This window comes from Gymnoscopelus microlampas (assembly GCF_963454915.1).
Source record: "Gymnoscopelus microlampas genome assembly, contig: SCAFFOLD_28, whole genome shotgun sequence".
Classification (NCBI taxonomy): Eukaryota; Metazoa; Chordata; class Actinopteri; order Myctophiformes; family Myctophidae; genus Gymnoscopelus; species Gymnoscopelus microlampas.
Window position 1 is genome coordinate 107302 of NW_028155559.1, and position 17044 is coordinate 124345.

The window sequence follows — 17044 nt, forward strand, 5'->3', positions numbered from 1 at the left end:
TGGGCTGCACCCGGCTATCTATGCCTCCCTTCCTCCCTAAAAGCCCTGTGTGTCCTATCCTCCGTACGCATTCGCCTGATTCCTGTGACTGAGCTCAACGGGTCTGCTGGTGATCTCTCTCTCTACAATCCTCAACCTCGAAGCGACCACCATGAATTTCCTGATTGATTGGGGATTCAACGCGATTGATACTATTTTTTCAACCAAGTCTGAGGGCGCTTCAGACGGAAATTGCCCCCCACAAACCTACCCTGCGGGATACCTGAAGGACTCATACGGAAAGTGGCAACCTCTATGCCTTTCTTTGTTGAGTGTCGAGGATTCGGAAGACGCATATATCTTTGGGCTTCTGGTGATGGGACTACTGCTAATTGGCGTGGCCGTTGCTCTCGTGTACCGTAAAATTGGGAAGACGGCTGCGATGGAGGGCCAACCTCGCTTGCCGATCATGGTCATGGCCATTGGGAAGGCAGTTCAGGAGCAGACGGGAAGGCTTGACTTCATAGCGGCACGTCTAGCCATCCTGGCACGGCAAAATCGCGTGGATCGAACAGACTATAGGGGGGGTCCAAACGGGGCCTCCTCGGACTAAAAATGATTCCAAGGGAAATATTTGAACCCCCTGCTCGCATAAATCATCCGAAGCTACGGACAGGAGAGGGAGACATCGCTACGCTGAGCTGGTCCTCATTCGCTGGGATCCCCCCCCACCCACCCCTTCCCACCCTAACCATCTGCTGTTGAAGTCTCTCCTGCCTACGTGGGGGGGGGGGACGAGATAGCAGCACACACTCACACACCACACATGACCTTGCGCCGCTGTAGGACACTGACTGCTTCTATGCCTGTTGTTTATGGGCCCCAGCGCAGAGACTTTTTTCAGAGCTTTGTTGCTTCGCATTCCATCGCGATAAAGGAGGACACTGTTTCAACTGATCCCACCGTGCAAAAGAGACACTGTGACCTTACGGACTCGGTCATAAATACTGATAACACCCCCTGCACTCAAGCTGCCTCTGACCATGTACCCACTTCCCCCACTCCCTGCAAGGCTTGAACATGTCTGTCTCATGAGTTGTTTTTGCAAATTTTTATCCTGTTATGACTTGTAATCCGTAGGCCATGACTGTGATAACATTTGATTTTTTTGAACTCCCCCACGTGTTTTCTTTCCCTCTCCCACCCCTCTGCTACCCTAACCCCCCCCCTTTTTCTCCTTCCCACCTCCACCCCACACCGATAGCGCCACGGCTGTTGCCGAAGGCCGCTGTGGTGTGTGTGTGGAGGGTCGACTTTTACCCCCAATTATGGCGCCATGGAGTGTTGAAGGCTGCCGTCGCTGAGAAGCACAAATGAATTTCACTTGTTTTTTGCTTGTAACTGACACTGCCTTTTACTTGTAACTGACTTTTGTGACAATAAACCCTGATTCTGGTTTAGTAAGGTAATTAACTGTTATTGCAGCAGGAAAGACCAGCCACTCAAATGACTAAACAGTCTCAAACAACTATATTAATGTCTCGTGTTCTTCTAACAATTGGAATGAAGATACAGCATATTCAAACACAAGAAGAATGTAGTTGTGTTGGTCAAGCGAGTACACAAGCACACGTTTCCAGAGAGCTGGTTTTGATCCTGATTAAAACCTTCTATTTGATTCTACCTTTTGATATGTCCGTAAACCTGTCCAGTAGATCATTCCTGTGGATCTTCTTCAGAATGTTCACCATGATGAGAGGTGCATGACTGGGATAGCTCAACACGATCAGACCAGCGATGGTCCTCTTGTTATTCTTCTCCAGAAGGACCTTTGGGATTGGAACGAGGCCTTCAAGGTTTTCAGGGTGTTGCAAATGAACCTTGAAATTCTCAAACTCCTTGGCTGTCAGCTTCTTCAGAGTTTTCAAGATGTGTTCCTCAAGTAAATCCGTGGTTGGTTCCTGGTACAAACAGAGGATGTTAAAATCTCAGCTTCATTCTCTAAAGCTGTGTTCACACCGAATTATAAGTCTAAGACAGCCTGATTTAATTGCTAAGGCCTTCATGAAACACTTAAACCCTATATGTACTTTGTTGACCAGAGTCCCATAGGGGTTTATACTAAATCCCTTCCTTTCCCCCCTTCTATACCTTTGTTCCCCTCTACCCCAAATCTCTGCCCAAAATAGCCAATCTACAAGCTCTGTTATTTTCACAGAATGTTCATCCCAGAATAGGGGTGCTAGTGTTCCTATGGTTAAAGTTTCCTCAGAGCTTGATCACAGAACCCTCACATTATTTAAAGGAGTAGTTCACCCAAAAAATGACTTATTTTCTATCAATTGCACACCCCATGAAGCCTTGAATCCATGGATTTATTTTTGTTTTTGTAGCATTCTAAGCCAATAATTTAATTCCCGTCTCCTACCGGCTAATGTATCCGGTAGGAGACACAAAGTAGATTGTTTGTGTCTCCTACCGCATACACACCCGGTCATCAAATTATTGGCTTAGGAATGCCACAAAAACAAAAGTAAATCCATGAATTCAATGCTTCATGGAGTGTGCAATTGATAGAAAATAAGTCATTTTTTGGGTGAACTCCTCCTTTAAGTACTAAACATACTTGTGCCCATCTGACTGTGCCCCTGTTTAAAATGAGCTGTGGTCTGTTGACCTATTGCTATCTGAGGTAGAATGACAACATACAGAAAGCCAGAACAGCTTCGGCTCACATCTGTGGTATTTCCCAGGTAAAGAGTGGTAAACATACCATGTGTTGTGTCCCTTTGACTCTTCGTCTGCGTGAATGGAGGTCCCCCATGTTTATGTCTTCCTTGTTGCTTCTTCTGTTGACGGGTGACAACAAAGTTAACAACTACAGTGACATTAAATGCTGACTGCATTTATAAACAGTATACTTTATGTCTGTAGTATATATTTCATGGATTATTAGGGCCCGAGCACTGCACAGTAGTGTGAAGCCCTATTGAAACTGCAATGATTATTATTATTTCGCTTCTTCCCGATAATGAATCGGGAAAATGAGGCCTAAACATACTCACAAAGTTATGCAACTTTGCACACACATTACCAGTGACGAAAAATTACGTATTTTAATCATCTCAAAAAGGGGCGTAGACTAAGGGCTCAATAGCACCCCCTAGAGAAGTTTGTGCTTCATGCCCGACAATACGATTTCACCTACATGCATGCAAATTGGTAAACACCTGTATCATATCCCGAATGGAGCCATGAGCTAAACCAAACAGAAAGTCGTCCATTTTGAATTTATAGTGGCGTGTTTTATGCATTTCAAGCCATTTTCACTGGTTGTACTTTAAGAAACTCCTTCAGGCAGATGGTCGGATCCGCCTCAAATTTGCTCAGCTTACACAAAATACCTTAACATTGAAAAGTTATCAAAAGCTTGAGTTTTCGTAAAACTGCTTGACCGTGGCAAAGCATCAAACTTCAACGCCAAACAAGAATTGAAAATAGCAGATCTACAATTCCTATTGGCTGGGCTTTAAACAGCATAACTCCAGTTCCCAGCATGGTAAACCTACAAAACTTGCTAGGTATACTTAGACGGCCAATAAGGACAGGCTGTAATTGCTTAAGCCCTGCCCCCTCTGTGTTCCTATTTGCACAGCCATAACTCCAGTTTCTAGCATGCTAAACCTACAAAAATTGCTAGGTGCACTTAGACGGCCAATACAGAGAGGCTGTAATTGCTTAAGCCCCGCCCCTTTTGTGTGCCTATTGGCTGGTCTTTAAACAGCCATAACTCCAACACGTTTTGAGCTTGTAGATCTGCTACTACTTCGATACTTTTGTGTGACGTAGTATGATCAAGAAGGGTGTCAATTTACCAAAAAAACACGGACTTTTGTTTGCCTTTTAGGCTTTGTAAAAAAAAAATAACACAGGACAGATACTAGCCTACATATAACTCAAATACGCAAAGAAACCGTCAAAGACCGATACCAATTATCAAAATAAACAATGCACGGCGGCCTTGTAATAACTGACATAGGCAGTGGCGGAAAGTAATGTACTCAATGTACTCAATTACTGTACTTAAGTACACTTGAGGTATTTGTACTTTACTTGAGTAGTTCCAATTTCCAATACTTTTACTTCTACTCCACTACATCTCAGAGGCAAATATTGTACTTTTACTCCACTACAATAATTTGAAAAATGTAGTGACTAATTACTTTATAGATTTTGATTATTACTACAAAACATACATTAACCACTTCAGCCCTATATACATTTCATCTATTTGAAAATAGTTGATCTACAAGCTTGTATATCTGCTATTTAAAAAAGAAAAAAGTTATTAATTTGAACCTTGAAATGGGACATTCTGCATAATGAGTACTTTTACTTTTGGTACTTTAAGTACATTTTGATAACAATACTTGATCCACCACTCGACATAGAGCCCTACCTCTCCCGCATGTCACCCTCCCTCAGCGGGGGCTCTCGTCCTCCCGGCCGCATCAGCAAGGGATCGCAGCGGTCCTTCCTGTCCCTCGCCCGTTCCCACTCCCGGCTGTTGTAGGATCCGGCACGGGACCGCGAGCGTCCCTCCCGCTCCGAGTCGGCGGAGCTGCAACTGGAGCTGCAACTGGAGCTGTGGCTGGAGCTGCAACTGGAGCTGTGGCTGCGTGAGTCCCGGTGATCTGCAAGACCAGGAGACAGACGGACGGGAGATTCAAGTTTAGCATCCGTCAGCCCATTCATTCCGGGAACGCATCTGTGTCACTTTAGATTTCTTTGGCTATTCAAAGATCTACAAGCTAATAGTGCGGCACCGAGAGCGCGTGTCTGAACGCGTGTCATATATACAGAGTCTGACATCAGCAACCTCTGCCCAGATCTCCATATATAGATATAACCGTCACGTCCAGGAGTGACAGCATAGTGCCATATTCGGGCATAACCGACAGTATAAAAGGCTTGATGTGCCTTAGTTGGAGGCAGTCCCAGCAGCGACTCCGAGAGAGATTAACCACTAACAGAGAGAGAAGCATCGAAGAGATTCCAGCAATAGTCGATTGCCACAGCCTAAAGCTATTCTCATAGTGGCTTTTGGATCTGGATAACGAGCCAGCCGATTAAGAGTTTCTATAGTGACCATGACCTTTCAAGGTCAAAATCATCCACACTGGTCACAACAATATCAGAAATGAATTCCACACACCACAATTTGTCAAAAGTAGCACTCAAAAACAAATAAATTGGATTTTCATCATAGCGGATGGATGGCGGCCATATTAGTATATATGTTACAACGCCATGTATTGGCCATTGCGCCATTCGTGGCACTATGGCGGACAAGCACCTCTGTGATTTTTCATGTCTAGAGACCCACTGACTCAATTCAAGTGAGAAATTCCCCCAACACCAAATTGCAAACAGGTCTACAGGCCAAGTTTTGTATTTAGTTTTAAAGACATATTTATTTTAAAAATACATTTATGATGTATGTATTTTTAAATGCCTTATACTAGAGCACTTCTAAGTGCCAGGTTGTTCCAGATTTATATGGCTATTGATCCCCATTAAATGTGCACTTAGCACAGTTTCTGATCCTATTTTGCACTTTAACCGGATATTGTGTTCATTTGTGTGTATTGGCTGCATCTGAAAATGTTTTGTGCCAGGGACCCCCAGACAAAAATATTTTTGTTGAAAAACACAATACAAGATTTTTAAAAATGTTCAATAGTAGCAGATGTACAAGCTTGCAGTATTACAAGTGCACATATTATTTTACAGGTTCAATTTGTTTTTTTTACAAGTACAACATAATATTGGCCTTCATTTAAGCCCATACTCGCAGCACGACACACAATGACGCACTGTGAGCTTGTACATCTGCTGTTTTCTGAAAATCCTAATGCTGCTATAGCTAACCCTCACCCTAACCCAAAAAGCATTGTGTTCTGACTATCATGCTTGATATTTCAAGTAAATATTTTAATGAATCAAACATTATGTAATATTTGTACATAAAAGTGCCATGTACATTTACACATAGTGACAATACATATTTTCACATATTATGCATACTTTTTGAACAGAGTTCATTGTAGTATGCCAGGCATAACATAGAACTGGTCAGCCTATAGTATACCTAATTTTAAGCTTTTCCAGTAACAAGTCAGTAACATATAATTGCATTGTTTCAGATCAAGATTGTTTTCTGTACCTGGCATGTCTACATTATACATTATAATTTACCTCTATAACTAACATTAAAAATGTATTTAAAAAATACATACACAAATATTGTATTTATCTAATTATATAAATAGCCACAGCTCTGTAATCGAGTAAACACAACGCCGACACAGCACATGTCGCCAACACAGTAGCCACGGCGGACTTTCACAATTTACGGGTGGCGTAGGGCACCTATCATTGCTCACTTCACAGTTTCCACGTCGCAACATAATTTATTAAACTCACCACATTTCAGACAAAACGGAAGGTGAATCAGTTTCTTACCGTTTAGCGTGCGCACCACCGACACCGAACGGCGACGGCTTGAGCCGAAACAACACGAGCGGCCGCCATTGAACTCTGCCCATCTCCTCCACAACAACACACACGCAGCTCCTTCGCTTCAACCCCCCCTCCCTTCTTACGTACCTCCTTTGTTCCACCCAGGCCGTTACTTTCACTTCACTCATGTCTCGATCACAATATGTCCGTCCTTCACGTCGCACGTACATCCCAAACACAAAAACAAACGGCGACGGCCACAGTACAGCACGTTGTCCTGGTAAATCTGGTAAACAAACAAGCCTAGGTTCATGACACCAAAGGACTCGACAGTGATGTCATCATTATGCAACCCGGAAGTACAAATACCAAGGATACGTCAGTGATGTCAGTCGGGATGCCAGGCTTATGCCAGGTTTTCAAAAACAAGCGACAGAAACAAGCAAACCGTTCATGAAAAAAAAAAATCACACCCAGTGTGAAGTGGTCGGTGTGTGGTCATCACAACATGACTCACTTTAAAAAAAGGATAAATGACTTTTTTTAGTCCATACTGCTATTCATAGGGCTGCACATGTGTCATGTGTTTCGCTAGCCAATCACATTCCTGAATTTGCAAAGTCAGCCAATCACATTACAGTTAGTGGTGATGACACTAGCTGTAATGTGATTGGCTGACTTTGCAAAAGTATCGATTTGCATTAACAATGGAAGGGTTAGGGGGTATACAATTTTTTTGGTCGGTGTCCAAAACTCACTTATAGGGGGCGGCTACAACGCCCCAAAAAAACAGCCGAAGGGGTCCGCCAGGTTCCAGGGGGGTCCCCGAGGGTCCCAACACTCACAGGGGGTCAGCGGACAACCAGGGGGTCCGCGGACCACCAAGATAAAAATAAATATAAACATTTTTTCCAAATTTTATTATTATTTTTTTTTTCTTTTGGACAGTTCTATCCCACCATTTTGGTACCCCAAAATAAGTGCGCCCTCACAGCCCTAGAGCCCCGTGAGCGGCTGGGGTCGAGGGGGCGTAGCCCCCCGAGACTCTAGTTTTAGAAATAGTGCATCTTTTACTCAAACGGGACAATGCCTGTCGTAAGTTGATGATGTCATTTTTCCACGTGTGTTCCAGCCCCAATGGAATTTATGGAATGCATGTCCAAGTAAAACATATTTTAAATATTGTTTTGATGCTCATATTAATCGTAGGAAGTATTACGTTTTTTTTTCTTTTTTTCACATGCATTCCATAAATTCCATAGGGCTAGACCACACATGGACAAATTACATCATAAACTTGCGAGGGGATTTGATTAAAGGAGTAGTTCACCCAAAAAAATTACTTATTTTCCATCAATTGCACACCCCATGAAGCCTTGAATTCATGGATTTGTTTTAGTTTTTGTCGCATTCCTAAGACAATAATTTGATGACCGGGTGTATTTCCGGTGGGGGACACAAAGACTCTACTTCGTGTCTCCTACCGGATACATTAGCATCTTTCCGCCGCTATTCAAATTATTGGCTTAGGAAAACAAAAACAAATCCATGAATTCAAGGCTTCATGGGGTGTGCCATTGATAGAAAATAAGTCATTTTTTGGGTGAACTACTCCTTTAAGTTATTAAAGGAGTAGTTGTGGGATCGCTAAAGCGATCACACTAATGTTATTGCCACTATTTGTGGGATCGCTAAAGCGATCACACTACTGTTATTGTGGACGGTGTTTTTTTGGCACCTAACTAGTCCTTCATACTTTTAGCTACAAACTCTGTTCCAACTCTTCAACGTTCGGCCTACTTAGGACATGTCGGCTATTATTCAAATTTTTGAAATAATTTGTACTTTTAGAGATATTGCACTTTTTACTTCTAAAAAATCCCCATTCATTTCAATGGGGAAATTCATCATCATCCTCAGTCCCCCTTTCACACCCATGTTAAAATTCATACTTTTAGCTAGAAACTCCGTTCCAACTCTATAACGTTCAGCCTACTTAGGACATATTGACTACCATTAGATTTTTTGAAATAATGTGCACTTTTAGAGATATTTCACTTTTTACTTTTTAAAAAATTCCATTCATTTCAATGGGGAAATCCTATTTAGCTACAGTGGAGCCTAGCAACTGCTTATTAGACCTTAGCAACACCATATTAGACCATAGCAACCACCTATCATACCCTAGCAACCACCGATTAGACCCTAGCAACCACCGTTTTACCCTAGCAACCACCTGTTTTACCATAGTAACCACATATTAGACCATATAGACTGCATATTAGACCGTAGCAACCCCCTATTGGACCCTAGCAACCGCTTATTAGACCCTAGCAACCACCTGTTTTACCTTAGTAACCGCATATTAGACCATATAGACTGCATATTAGACCGTAGCAACCCCCTATTGGACCCTAGCAACCGCTTATTAGACCCTAGCAACCACCTGTTTTACCATAGCAACCACCTGTTTTACCCTAGCAACCACCAATTAGACCCTAGCAACCACCTATTAGAACCTAGCAACCGGCTATCAGACCCTAGCAACCACAGTTTTACCCTAGAAAACTACATTTTACACTATTCAACACCGACAAACCTTTAGAACCGTAGACCTTTAAAACCTTTTGAACCTTTAGAACCTTTAGAACTTTTCAAACCTTTAGAACCTTTAGAACCTTTCATACCTTTCAAACCTTTCAGACCTTTCAGACCTTTCTAACCATTCAAACCTTTCAAACCTTTCAAACCTTTGGAACCTCTTAAACCTTTAGAACCTTTCAATAGTGGGGGCTGTTAGTGACACGATACCTCACTTTGTGATACAAGCGCCAAATTTTCCATAAAGTTTCTTCTGGACGTACTTTTTCACAAAAGCCCATTAGCCACCCAAAAAACAACAATATGGCTGCCATTTTCCAAAATGGCTGCCAGCTAAAGACATGCTATGTGGTTTTTGACCTGGATTGAAATTATTTGGCATCAGAATATAGTTTTGACTCCCCCCGCCCCTCCCCCCATTAGCCAAGCAAAAATATATATATGACTGCCATTTTTTTAAATGGCTGCCGGCGAAAGACATTTCATGTGGTTTTTGACCTGGATCGGGATTGGATAATCCAAATGTTTTCTGAGGGTGTACTGTAAAAAGGTTGTGCAGAATGCGCACCACTGAGTTAAGGGACTAACGGGACACAGGTGGAGAAATAAAACTAATCACAAGGTAATGAGACAAGACAGGAAACGTTACGACAAAATAAAACAAACACAACAGTAAAGTAAAAACTAAGTAACCACTTAAAACAGGACAAACTAACACATTCCAAAACAGTATTGTACTGTTATTATACAGCACTGTACTTTACTCTACTGTACTGTTCTGTTATTGTACAGCACAGTACTGTACTGTTTTGTTATTGTATAGCACAGTACTGTACTGTGCTCTACTGTATTGTTATTGAACAGCACTGTACTGTACTGTACTGTACTGTACTGTACTGTACTGTATTGTTGTTGGCTACCAGTTCACGATTTAATGAAGAATATAGGCCCTGAAAAATCCATTGGCATCCTTTTCTTTCACACTTTCACTGGATGTGATGTTGTGTCAGCCTTTCGTGGGAAAAGGCAAAAAGACAGCATGGCAAACCCGGCAAGTGTGGCCTGAAGTGTCTCATGTCTTCCAGAAGCTCATACCCACCAGTAACAGTGCATGACAAGAACAGCACTGGTGATGGGGTTGATGATGCAATATTTTACCTGTTTGCATGGAAGCAGAGGTCCTATGTTGCCATTCCACCTACAAGGGCATCTCTTGCACATCATGTGAAGTATGCCACTTATCAAGTTGCCCCTGTCTGAAGCCAGGTAACTGTATGGCAAATGTCATACAGAGAGCCCTGCCAGCTGGGGATGGCGAGCAGAAGATGACATTTGGCAAGTAGCGTGGATGACACTCTACCAATTGCCCAGATTTGTGAACAACTGACAAAAGCCGGTGCAAGACTGAACGTCGTGGTAGATGCAAGTGCTACCGCTTTGGCGTTCAGTGCACATAGCTGAGTGCCTGCAAATGTGACGATTACAATAATTTGTGATCCAGACATGGTGGGGGGGGGGGGGACTCATATGTTGATACTAAAATAATCAAAATCCAATCACAATCCAGGTCAAAATACACATAAAATGTATTTCCCCAGCAGCCATTTTGGAAAGTGGCAGCCATATTTTTTTTTTGTTTGCATGGCTAACTGGGGGAGGGGGAGTCAAAACTATATTCTAATACCAAAATAATCAAAATTGGATAATCCAATCACAATCCAGGTCAAAATATACATAAAATGCCTTTTGCCTGAAGCCATTTTGGAAAATGGCAGCCATATTGTTCTTTTTTCGCGTAGCTAACGGGGGGAGGGGGCGGGGGGAGTCAAAACTATATGTTAATACCAAAATAATCTAAATCCAATCACAATCCAGGTCAAAATACACATAAAATGTCTTTCGCCAGCAGCCATTTTGGAAAATGGCAGCCATATTGGTTTTTTTTGCGTGGCTAACGGGCTTTTCTGCAAAAGTAGGTCCTTGGCATTGTTCATGCCAAATTTGGCGCTTGTATCACAAAGTGAACTATTGTAACATAAAAATGGACTTAGTGGCCCGCACTACAAACCTTTAGAACCTTTCAAACCTTTAGAACCTTTCGAACCTTTCGAACCTTTCGAACCTTTCGAACCTTTCAAACCTTTCAAACCATTAGAACTTTAAACCTTTCAACCCTTTAACACTACTAACAATATCAATACTCAATACCATCAACATTCTTAGCGATCCCACACTGTTTCTTCAGGAACAGTACTTTCTAGTTATTATGGTTATTCCTGAGCTGAAGTGTCTAAATGAATGAATCATGACGTAGCATGTCATAATGGTGACAGCCCTACTGATCCGTGCCTGGTGTTAAGCTCCTCGTGGGCGTCTCGCACCGGCCGCACGTCCCTGGGGTCGTCTCTCCTCTCGCGGACTGACTCCTCCCTTCTGCCCTGGTGCCTGCTAGGAGAAGACGCTGAAAGAAAACACAAACAGGCATTGGGTTAAGAACAACCAATCACAAATCCTTTCAAATGTGTCTGCTGCTCAGCACATTGTACGCCATTTCATTTCCATCAGGAGATCATGTACTCGTGTGCATGTGTGTGTGTGTGTGTGTGTGTGTGTGTGTGTGTGTGTGTGTGTGTGTGTGTGTGTGTGTGTGTGTGTGTGTGTGTGTGTGTGTGTGTGTATGTGTGTGTGTGTGTGTGTGTGTGTGTGTGTGTGTGTGTGTGTGTGTGTGTGTGTGTGTGTGTCTGCAGCTAATCCTGCATACTACTAGGCAGATGAACATAATTTCTTGTGCACGCTGACAGCAGGCCAACAAGTCAAGGATCTCAGCTCTGTGTATTAACTCTTTGACTGCCAATGACGAGTTTACTCGACATGTATTGCTAAGGAGAATGACAAGATGTTGTGTTTTCAGTGATTTTACGGTAGATGGCGCTGTTTGCTAACGTATGAGTCACCATTTGACTCCCAGTGAAGGAATTAAGGAGCAAATCATCGCAAAAAAAAACAGCCACGCTGGAAAAATGTCCTTTTCTCTGCTTTCTGTGCTTTTTGTCGAAAATAACCCACATTCAACTACCCACTATGGAATGAATTATTGCGGTGGCAATACTTTTTAGCGGCGCTAGCCGCTCAGAGCGGATCCTGCTCTATACCCGACTTTGTCCGTGTGCGTACGTCAACGTTCTGATTGGTCAGGTGCGTCAACAAAGTGATTGGTCAAGCTTCACGTGACACGTGGCTATAAACACATTATAAACACATATCGATGACAAAATGTATCAAAGGCGCCGCTACCTTCACACAGGGTGTGATTTTTTCTTAGATTTGTTACAAAAGCACATTATATTTATTATAATTAACTGCTTTATCTATGGGTGTTATTGTGACTGATTGATATGTGACATCTGATCTATCTACGCATGTTATTATATACGTGTGATATGTAACATGTTGGACACTGTGAAATATATGAACATTTCCTATTCACGTGAGGGGTAATGGGTCTGATCACTGTGAGTGATTGATGCCACACTCTACTTGACAAATAGAGGGTGTGGTGCGCACAGAACTCAGATCATACAGACCGGTGTAGCAGAGGCGACAGGAGACAGAGAGAGGAGATCTGCTCCACGGCGCAACACATTTTAAGAGTAATAGTGAACTGCAGCCAACAACAAAGAATACTCGAACCCAGCGGACTCGCGGGGCAAGGAGTCTACCGTTGTTGCCGTGGGGAACGAGCGCTGCGGTGTTTGTGAACGCCGGTCGGTGTTGAAGTCGGGATGAGCCGAGGCCAGCAGTGAGGCAAAAGCAAGCGTCATATTTCTTTGTGGATTACAAATTAGGGGTACCCCGCCCGAACTTTAGTTATTATTTGGACGCCAGTGCGGAAGACGTTTACCTTTTCGTTTGGATATAAAGACAATAGACATTCCCGAGACCACGGTTCACCAGAGGCAGTTCGGACGTTAAAGAGGGCCTGTTTATTATTGTTTGACAAAGCGAGTAGGGGGCTGACCATGCAGCGCTCTGAATTATAAACTGAAGTTGTAACTTTGTTTATTGTCCACGGGTGAATCTGTGATGTAAGGGGTTTGTGAGAGAAACATTTGGGTTGTCGATTTGTGTGTTTGTTTCGTTTATTAGGGAAATAGATAGGGACAGAAGTTGGCTTAAAGCCACAGGTATATTATTTATTTGCCTTTTTTTTTTTTTTTTTTTTTTTATAATTTTTATCCACGATTTTGTAACCCCTATTTTTTTCACCCAGTGCCAATGCCTAAGCGTGTAATCCTGGGCACTACCTTCCTTCTGCCAACCTAGGAAGGTCAGGGCCGAGCTCATGCCTCCTTCAATGCATGAGAGCCAACTGACCTTCTTATCACCTTACAGGGGAGAGTTTCCCTGGTTGGACGTATCGCGTTGAAGAACACGTTATTCCAACCAGTTCCCTTCCCCTCCATCAGGCGCCCCGGCTGGCCAGGGGGAGGCATTATAGTGACCAGGATTACTGCATATTTTTTGTGAGGGTACCTACCCTAGGAGGCAAGGGGAGAACATGCAAACCCCACACAGAAAGGCCCTTTCGCCAACCCCACCTAGGGTGTGGGCACTTATTCGCCATTTTTGTAATGGTAGTTATTATTTTGTGGCTTCTATAAAGTAATTAAGTTAAAATCCTGCCGATCCTGTTGATTTTCCTTTTAGTTAATAATTTTCCCTTCAGAGTAAAAGGTCGATTGTTACAGATTCTACGAGAAACTCCTACGTCTTTTAAAGTGATCGGCAAAGTGGATCGTTATGAAGAATAATATTCCATGATTAAAATATTAATATTAAAATTCTCTGTTGTCCCTGCTGCCATACCCCTACCTCTGTCTCTGTTGTCCCTGCTACCACACCTCCTACTTCTGTCTCTGTTGCCCCTGCTACCACAACCCCTACCTCTGTCTATGTTGTCCCTGCTGACACACCCCCTAGCTCTGTCTATGTTGTCCCTGCTGACACACCCCCTACCTCTGTCTCTGTTGTCTCTGCTACCACACCTCCTACCTCTGTCTCTGTTGTCCCTGCTACCGAACCCCCTACCTCTGTCTCTGTTGTCTCTGCTACCACACCTCCTACCTCTGTCTCTGTTGTCCCTGCTGCTACACCCGCTACCTCTGTCTCTGTTGTCCCTGCTGCCACACGCCCTACCTCTGTCTCTGTTGTCCCTGCTGCTAAACCCGCTACCTCTGTCTCTGTTGTCCCTGCTGCTACACCCGCTACCTCTGTCTCTGTTGTCCCTGCTGCTACACCCCTACCTCTGTCTCTGTTGTCCCTGCTGCCAAACCCCCTACCTCTGTCTCTGTTATCCCTGCTACCACACCCCCTACCTCTTTATCTGTTGTACCTGCTGCTACATCCCCTACCTCTGTCTCTTTTGTCCCTGATACCACACCCACTACATCTGTCTCTGCCGTCCCCGCTGCTACACCCCCTACCTCTGTCTCTGTTGTCCCTGCTGCCACAACCCCTACCTTTGTCTCTGTTGTCCCTGCTGCCACACCCCCTACCTCTGTCTCTGTTGTCCCTGCTGCCACACCCCCTACCTCTTTAGCTGTTGTCCCTGCTGCTACACCCCCTACCTCTGTCTTTGTTGTCCATGCTACCACACACTACATCTGTCTCTGCCTTCCCCGCTGCTACACCCCCTACCTCTGTCTCTGTTGTCCCTTCTGCCACAACCCCTACCTTTGTCTCTGTTGTCCCTGCTGCCACACCCCCTACCTCTGTCTCTGTTGTCCCTGCTGCCACACCCCCTACCTCTGTCTCTGTTGTCCCTGCTGCTACACCCGCTACCTCTGTCTCTGTTGTCCCTGCTGCTACACCCCCTACCTCTATCTCTGTTGTCCCTGCTGCCACACCCCCTACCTCTGTCTCTGTTGTCCGTACTGCCAGACCCCCAACTTCTGTATCTGTTGTTCCTGCTGCCTTATCCCCTACCTCTGTCTCTGTTGTCCCTGCTGCCACACCCCCTACCTATGTCTCTGTTGTCCCTGCTGCCACACCCCCTACCTCTGTCTCTGTTGTCCCTGCGATCATGGCCTCCTCTCCTGTCGTAGGAGGAGTCTCTGCGTTCGCCCTCGTATCGGTTGTGGTTGCCGCCCTGCTTGGAGCTCCTCTGGGAGCCGTGGTCCGCTGCTCTGCGCTCTGCGCTCCTCTCGCAAACGCCCGCGCCGTTGCCTCGTGATTCCTAACTGTCATGGCTGTTCTCCCGCTGGGAGCCCCGGGAGTTTCTGCTGGAGCCTGATGGAAGAGGAGACACATGATGTTACCGCCATTAATTTTGTTTCCACATGAGGCGCTCTAACGCAACTTTGAAATGATCCACGGACCCCGTAAAGTGGAACAGACGGATGTCAATGTTCTACGTGCACCCCCCCCCCCTCAAGAGCCACAGTGTAGAAAATATGTAAGACATGGAAGGAAGAGAACATTACCATCCCTGCGGTCGTGCCGGCGCTCCTGGACGGACGGCAGGCTCCTCTCCCTCTCGTCGCGGCTCCTCTCGTGGCCCTGCTAGTGGCGCTGGGCGGCCGGGCTGAACCTGTCGGAGAAATCAGAGATATGTTGCTATAATCAGTGGTTCTCAAACTTGTTCATGTCAAGGACCTCCAAAAAGATATGTATTTGGCCGTGGACCCCCCAGAAGCAAAGACATGAGTTACAAATGTTTGCTTTAAAAATATATATATTTTCAAAGATTTGCACACATTTTCAAGAAAAAAAAAGAAATAGCAGATCTACAAGCTGCTATGAGCTTGTATATCTGCTATTTTTGAATAGCCAAATAAATCTTAAAATGACACAGGTGCGTTCCTGATCTAAAAGGGTTATGGTACAGACATGTTCCTACAGTCTGTAGTAAACGTTGTGGTAAAATAAGTGTTTTTATTTGTTGTTGACACGCTGTGCAGAACTTTCAATTCAAAGACACAGGAGCGTGTATTTAAAAAAAAAATCTTAAACTTCGAATTTTTACAGAGCATTTGTTTGGTCACAGGTGTCCACAGGGGTCTGTCCAGCTCTTTAGTAAACAGAATATAGTACATTTTCAGGTAGGTGACAAAATGTAAGCCAATCAGGAGACAGCACTGAAAAAACATTTTCTGTTTAATAAAGAGCTGGAGCGACATGGGAGACTCCTTCTACTGAACAAACACTCTATAGCAATGAGTACTATCACAATATCACAACCAAATGTGAATGCAATAGCATTGCAGTAAATGGTTAACATTGCTTTAATGGTTATATATGCAATATATGGTAATGGGTGATAAATGGTATTGGTTATTCCTGAGCTGAAGTGTCTAAATGAAGGAACCATGACGTAGCATGTCAAAATTGCTTGTTCAGGGTGGGATTGTCGGGTCTCTTCTCTACATGTAAAGTGTCTTGAGACAACTTGTTGTGATTTGACACTTTAATAAAATTGAATTGAATTGAATAATGGTGACAGCCCTACTGATACGTGCCTGGTCTTAAGCTCCTCGTGGGCGTCTCGGGCCGGCCGCACGTCCCTGGGGCCGTCTCTCCTCTCGCGGACTGACTCCTCCCTTCTGCCCTGGTGCCTGCTGGGAGAAGACGCTCTCGTCTCTGAAAAAAAACACAAACAGGCATTGGGTTAAGAACAACCAATCACAAATCCTTTCTAATGTGTCTGCTGCTCAGCAAATTGTACGCCATTTCATTTCCATCTGGAGATCATGTATTCGGTCCACTGTGTGTGTGTGTGTGTGTGTGTGTGTGTGTGTGTGTGTGTGTGTGTGTGTGTGTGTGTGTGTGTGTGTGTGTGTGTGGGTCTGCAGCTAATCCTGCATACTACTAGGCAGATGAACATAATTTCTTGTGCACGCTGACAGCAGGCCAACAAGTCAAGGATCTCAGCTCTGTGTATTAA